The sequence below is a fragment of the Larus michahellis genome, chromosome 15 (assembly GCF_964199755.1).
Source record: "Larus michahellis chromosome 15, bLarMic1.1, whole genome shotgun sequence".
Taxonomy (NCBI): domain Eukaryota; kingdom Metazoa; phylum Chordata; class Aves; order Charadriiformes; family Laridae; genus Larus; species Larus michahellis.
Window position 1 is genome coordinate 9,097,855 of NC_133910.1, and position 6,856 is coordinate 9,104,710.

A 6,856-nucleotide genomic window follows, 5' to 3' on the forward strand; every position below is an offset into this window, starting at 1 on the left:
CAAAAAAAGGACTAAACAACGTAGTTCTGCACAAGTACTCATTTATGTAATCTGTGGAGGACGTTCGCTACAAACCTGGTAGGTGAAATTCATTCCTTGACTACGTTTATTTCAAGAGCTTGCGTTTGATACTGCTCAGAACTGTGGGTAACTGTATTTCCTTGTCTGCAGGGGAGTTACTCTGTATTGTCAGATATTTTTCTCTGTCATAAACTCTAGAAACTGAAATATAAACATCAGCATGATGGATCAGTGTCATATTGTTCCAAAACAATTATAAATACTGCACGGATCTGTTTTCTGCTGGATTTGTTTGTGGAGTCTCCTGTGGGAGTATGAAGTTTGAGCTTCATTACCATTGTGATGGAGGAATTTCATATTCTGTTAAGTATTCTTAAAGTGGAAAGTCAGATATGTAATTCCGCTAGCGTGTCTAGAAGTATTTAGAATATTGGTGAAATGGTAACTTTTAAACTATGAAGTCCGTGTAGCAAGAGTTGCCGCTACTGTTATCTTATACTTACTAGTAAGTAGTAGTTAGTGCCAACTCAGCGTGTCAGAATTCCTGGCCTCGGGAATAAATGATAGCAGTACTTCCATGCTGACAACGCTGGGATGCCTTTTTTCTACACTCAAAGCTTGCTGTTCTTATGTCATGAAATTTCAGTTTGGCAAACATTTAAACGTAGTTCCAACAGTCATGCGCAGAGGAAGTAAAAATAAAATAACCACTACTTTATTAAGAGAAATTTATAGTAATTCAGTGGTGTCCCGGTCTTGTTGCTTTAATACTTGAGCATGATTTGGGCTACCAGCTAGAGTTTTTCTCAGAAACTCGAGGAACTTAATCATATTTCCTTCCCACTTTGTTAATCCAAACTGCTTTTTACCGTATTAATAGGAATTCTAGTTGACTGTAATGAACATCTTAATTTTCCTATTTAAAAGTCTGATGTATTTAGCAGGTGTTTGGTCCACTTCAAGGAAATTGGACTATACATAACAGTTTGAGATAGTAATGAACTACCTCAATGTTTACTCAATTGCGATTTGTAGGGTATGATATGAATTAACTCAATTGTGATCTAGAAATCAAAATACCTTCTTAACTCTCCCAAATAACTGGCATTTTGTTAGAGTATAATCTCACTATATTAATTTTAACATCATTGTTTATATTACTCTGGTAAGTCTGTCAATAGTATGCTCATAAAATTTAAATTTTTTATACTTCCATATGTATTGTCTGTTTTTTAAATATCTACTTGACCATCTGAGATACAGAGGAAACAGTATAGTTCAGTAGTGAGTTATTGTACTTCAGTTTTGTTGTACTTTCAGACAGTAATGTAAATAAAAAAAACCCTAGTATTTTAAAATTCTTTTTAATGAAATATCGTAGGTCTCATATTTATTTTTATTGATAATAGATAAGCAGTGTTTTTCACATAAATACAATTCTTTCAGGGAATAGTGCATGACTTATTTACATAATTAACAGAGCCGCATATCTCTTGGGGAAATGGTACCTAATTGGGGAGAGGCAGGGGGATGAGGAGGGGCTAGGGGCCTAATTAAACATGTCTTCAAAAAAACCCTACTTAATTATGTATTTACTCAAGGGATCACAGTGGCTCTGAAATCTTTGAGATTATAACCGGGCCTTTGGTTTATATATATATTTGAGTTTGGTAACACACATTTTCAGCTGGTGGGGTCCCGCCCTGGTGTGGTTCACTGGCAGCTTCCCTGGCTGTCTCGGAGCCCTTTGTTCACGTGTGCGCTCATCTAAACCGCTTCCCGAACGGCTTTAGCTTACCACTGACCTCAAATCAAATAAAACCATTCTCTTCAGGGTCCTTCCCGCCCTCTGCCTCCGTTTGAGGTATTGTTTTAAACTGATCAGTTGAAAATAAGAAAACATTGCATGCTGTAATATCGACCAAGCAAATTTATTAAAATGCTTACATCTTGCAGGTGTTTTCTGCCAGATTTAGTGTCTTTTTCATAACCACTTCTGCAATTTTATGAAATAATAAAATTTTAAAGCACTCTAATTTCTTCTTGTTCTGATCAGTTCGTTAATTATCAAAATAGTAGAGGATATGGCTTGTGAAATGCGACTACAATGGAAGCATTCTAATCAGCTCCAGAATTCAGGTGATTCTTGACACAAGCCTACACGGGACAGACCTGTGGCTTTCATGTACATTGTAAAGCTTCAGCTCTTAACGAAAGACACAATAACTACTCTTGGCTGTATCTTCAAGTTTTTCCTTAAAATAGTTAAAGTAAACCTAACCCCGGCATCTGTTAGCGTGCTTTGTAAGTCACGTGGGTTGTACATCTTGGTTAATAAATCTTGAGAGCTCTTGCTAAGAGTATTGTATGAAAAGAAGCCTTTGGTCATTTATAATTACTTCAGTTGTCATTTGTATAGAAAATTACTTGAAGGCTTAAGAAACCAGTGGCCAAATTGATTTCCTTTATCTGCATGCAAATGAAATTATCCATTTTATAGATAAGTTCAGGTATATTTCTGTTTACAGAATTTGAAAAATCAAATTTTGGTGCTTATTGTTCCAACTTGCTGACTGTTGATAAGGTTGGGAAAATAAGGCTGGCCGTAAGACAGATCTGAAAGCCATCGCCAGGTACCACACGTGAAACACAGGGGGGTTGGAACGGCTCCTTTCACTGACACAGCTGGAGGTCCACTTTACCTGCCTGCTTTCAATAATTGTTTTAAAAGCATGCATTGTCTTTGCATTCTATAGAAATTCAGAATATTTCTGTTCAAATCACAGGCGTAACTTGCATGAGTTGCTGGAAAGCATGATGATGAGTTTTCTCTGAGATATTAATCTTAAAGGATACTGATTTAGTACAGTATTAGTGTCAAAGCTATTCAGTGGCATGACCATTCCCACTAGCAAAGAAATGTTACCAAGATGTAGTTACTGGAATAGAGAAAAACCGTGCTAGAATCAAATGTTCGGCTTTGTAGGAACCACAAACTGAATGAATGACTCCTAAGGCCTCGGTTTACGGTTACCCTGAAATCATCTTTGAAGCCAGTCCATGTCCAGTTTTCTTCCGAGTCTCTGCTACCTTTAAGAAATTACAATCACTAAAATGTCTTGTCAGTTCGATTTGTGACATGCCTGCTACCAAAGGCTCCTACATCCCCAGCAGAATGTTAGCAAACACGGGAGCGTTACAGGACAGTCAAAAAACAGATGCTAAAGATACGCAAAATAGTCAAAGGGAGTTGGAAAACCACAGTGCAAATGTAAGGGAGGGATCATTCAGCTCTAGATTGACCTTGAGTTACAAGGCCAAAAGCCTTTCCTGCACGCAGACCGGAGTTTTCTCAAGGTATTTTTACTTCTGCTTTCATGACTAGTGGTTGAAAATGAAGAGCTAAGGCAGTCTGGCTTTTCTGACGTTAGAGGGGTTTGTGGGTTTACTTGGCTACCGGAGTTAATTTCAATAAAACCAGGTCAAGAGGATCTTTAGCTGGACAGATGCTGGAATCCCTGTTGCGAGGGACGGTACCTCTGTGTAGTGTTACAGGGTTTCTTGTGGCTAATTTTGGTAATGGGTTAAAAACCAACAATTTCTCTTGTAGCAACTGTTTTTAAAATGATGCTGTGGAAAGCATGGGGGAAGGGATAATTCATGAGTGCTAATTGCTTGGCTGTTAATTTTCATAAGTGTTGATAGAAGCAGTTCCTTAAATTAAACTTTGTTTAAAATGTATCAGGGGAAATATTCCACAATGTCGGGCCTGAAGTGAAAATTAATATGAATGCTGTGGCAATTAACACGTACTGGTTAATAGCTTTTAGCAGCATTTTGGGATGATAGTCCTTAAATACATTTTTGCATGCTGCTCTTGTTTCGGTCTTGTTTGACTGTATGTCTGGATAATCATGAACAAATGTTTTGCACAATCCCCAGTATTAAATAGCTCTACTCAAAGAAAGTAGATAAAGAACTTAAGAAAGAAGCAGCGCTGCTGTAATTAATATGGAAAATGTCTGAAATAATTAATCCAGGATTAAAATCTTAGTGTGGAAAAAAAATGAATTTTTTTAAAATAAATGTTTTGCCTCTAAGCTGAGTAGAGTGATCCTCATCTGAATCCTAAATCGGTCTGCATAGTTCTTTTTTTCTTTTTTTTTTTTAAAGCATTTGCTTATTCTACTAGTTTTAGTGGTTTACGTACTACCTGCATGCTACTAAAATAGTCGAAGTAAAGATTTTTATAAGGTAATTATTTATGTTAGATAACGTGTGTGTTAACAGGTCAGCGTCTGTGCGGGGTCACCATTTGCAGTGGTGCCAGGAGCCACGTGCCAGGCTGGGGCAGAGCCAGCGGCGCTCGGTCCCCCCGTGGGACCACCGCTCTGTGCTCCCGCACCTGCCCGCTGCGGGGGAGAGAGATTTTGGGTTTGCTGGGCTGGAAATAGTCCTCTCCTTTGGTTTGTGTTTGCATTTCCTCTAGCTGCAGAGCCCTAGCTGTCCCGAGGGATGCAGGAGCTCTGCCTGGGCCATCGGGGCTGTCCCTGTCATGGCCCTCGTGGCCGGCGTGGCCAGCATGTGCCTGTGCAGCCGGGGCGCTGCGGGGAATGATGCACAAGAGCAGGGATGGAGGGGAGTGAACAGCCTTGGAACAGGCTTTCAGCAACGCGGGCTGCCATTGCCTGCTCAGCCCGGTTCAAAACCCGCGCTGCAGTTCCTCGGACCCCTAAAATAAGTGCCAGGAGCACATAAAGGTACTGAGCTTTCCCTTTTGGTGTCTGGCAACTCCCTGTAAAAGTTCTCACCCAGTCAGAACGTGGGAGAGAAATCTCCCGTAAGACTGAGATCTCTCGGTGTTGGGGATGCGCGTTGCCCGTGACGTCGGGGTTCGTAACTCGCTCTTGCCTGCAGCATTGCAGGCTCCGCTGTGCAGAGACAGAGTTCAGTAACGCCTTACTGAACGATCAAGATGCTTAACTGAAAAATTACCACTTTCTAAAATAAGTTTTCGTTCAGAATAGGTGATTAACATGAGTCGTGCTAATAGCTGAGTTGTATTTAAATACAACACCCCTGTATTAAGAATGCCTGATTTGTTCTTTCCCATGTCGAAGCTGCAAAGCTTTTGATGAGTAATCGGTGCGCCCTGCTGCCCCTGCGGAGTCGGCTTTGCTGGGTGGAGAGCAGCCCCGAACAGCGGCACCAGTTAAATACTGTAGTGGAGGTGAGAGCACAACAGTCCTTGGGGTTCATGCAGTGGGTAAAATATATTAAGCTTACCTGTTACGTAATTTAAAATACTTCAGAATTGTGTTATTTCATACAGAAAAGCCGTTTGCAATGAGATAAGGAAGCGCCTCATCATGGTGTCTGAACACTTGCTTTAAGTAACTGGAAGCACAGACAGAAAACTGTTGTGAGTTCTGTGATGGGAACAGGCACTTGAAGAACTGGCTGTGCGTGTCCGGCTGTGCAGGGATGGCTGTGTGTGTCATGTCCAGCGCGGGCCACCCTGGGCTGTTTCCTCGTGCCCGCGGCGGCTCTGCTCCTCGCACAAAGGGTGCAGAAATGGTGCCAGCGCCTCCCAGCGCAGCCCCTGGCCTGGGGCAGCAGATAAGAAGGCTGAGCGTCAGTGCTGCACTGTCATCTCTGCTTGGGGGCTGGAGTTTTATCTCACGATTCCAGGCATCTCGCTTGCATTAACAGCTATTTTTCTGGCCTTATGCAGATTAAATTAACGTGGATCTGGTTTGATTAACTTTGGCTTGAGGGCGCAGTCAATTCACCTCTCCCTTTGCTGTACCCACTCGTGTCTCTCGCTGCGGTCGGTGGCGGGTGCCCTCGCAGGCTGCTGCCCTCTCCTCCCGAGGGGAGCTGTGCTCCGACGGGACCGGGTCTTGCTGTGACTGCTGTCGGTCTTTAACCCGCTGAGGTGACACCAGCCGTGTGGGGACACTGCTTGCCAAGGACCTCGTTGTTTGGTGAAACCCGCTGCGCTCTGGCATTCCCTTGTCGGGAACGGTCCGTGGATCCTGCCCCCCTTCTCTTATACCTAAACGCTGAATAAGATGATGCTGGAAAGTAAGTTTTGAAGGTCTGCAAAGTACGCTACTATGTAACAAAGAATTAAATTGATTTGTTATGTGTGCATTTAGCTACAATTCATTTTAATTGTCCTTATGAAGTTAAAAAGTATTAGCGTCAGATAAAGATTCATCACGGTGGTATGATTTAAAGCTGGCGCTATAGAAAGCAGGCATGTGTTCTGGCAGATGTTTATATAAGGCACTGTCTCTTCTGACAGCAGTTAAAAAGTATGGTTGTAGTAATCAAATTGTGGTGCAGCATCTCAGAGGCTAGAACCAGATTGAATTAAAATAGATATAAGATTTATGAATAGCAATAGCTGTGATAAAATTTCACTACCTTCTTTAATGGGAAGGACCTTTACACAGTACAGGAATAAGATTTTAAATTGTGCCTTCCAGTTCTGTGGTTTTCTGGGTTTTTCCCTTCCCCTGGAACGATACTGGGTTATGGAGAAAGAATATGCATATTTTTGTCAAAGATACTGTACTACGTTTCTAGAGCTACATCAATATTATTTCAGAAGGAGTGTGGGATACTCTGATCTCAGTGCTCACCTTTCTGCTGCTTTCCTATTTCTGGAGGAATTCCTGTATTTGCATCTCAGAAAGGGATTATACCTTGCTGAAAATGACGTTGTAAATGCCAGAACCAGAACGGCATGGGATAAAATTTTTCATGAATCACGTTTGGTTTTACTGAGACGAGGTGTGAAAATATTTGAAACAGCTTTTTTTACATT

General features: G+C 41.5%; 1 protein-coding gene across 6 annotated transcripts in view; it reads left to right on the top strand.

Moving 5' to 3' along the window:
• The window catches only part of MAPKAP1 (MAPK associated protein 1), a 105,666-nt gene that overhangs the window by 21,153 nt on the left and 77,657 nt on the right, over positions 1-6,856 (top strand). The window lies entirely within an intron of this gene.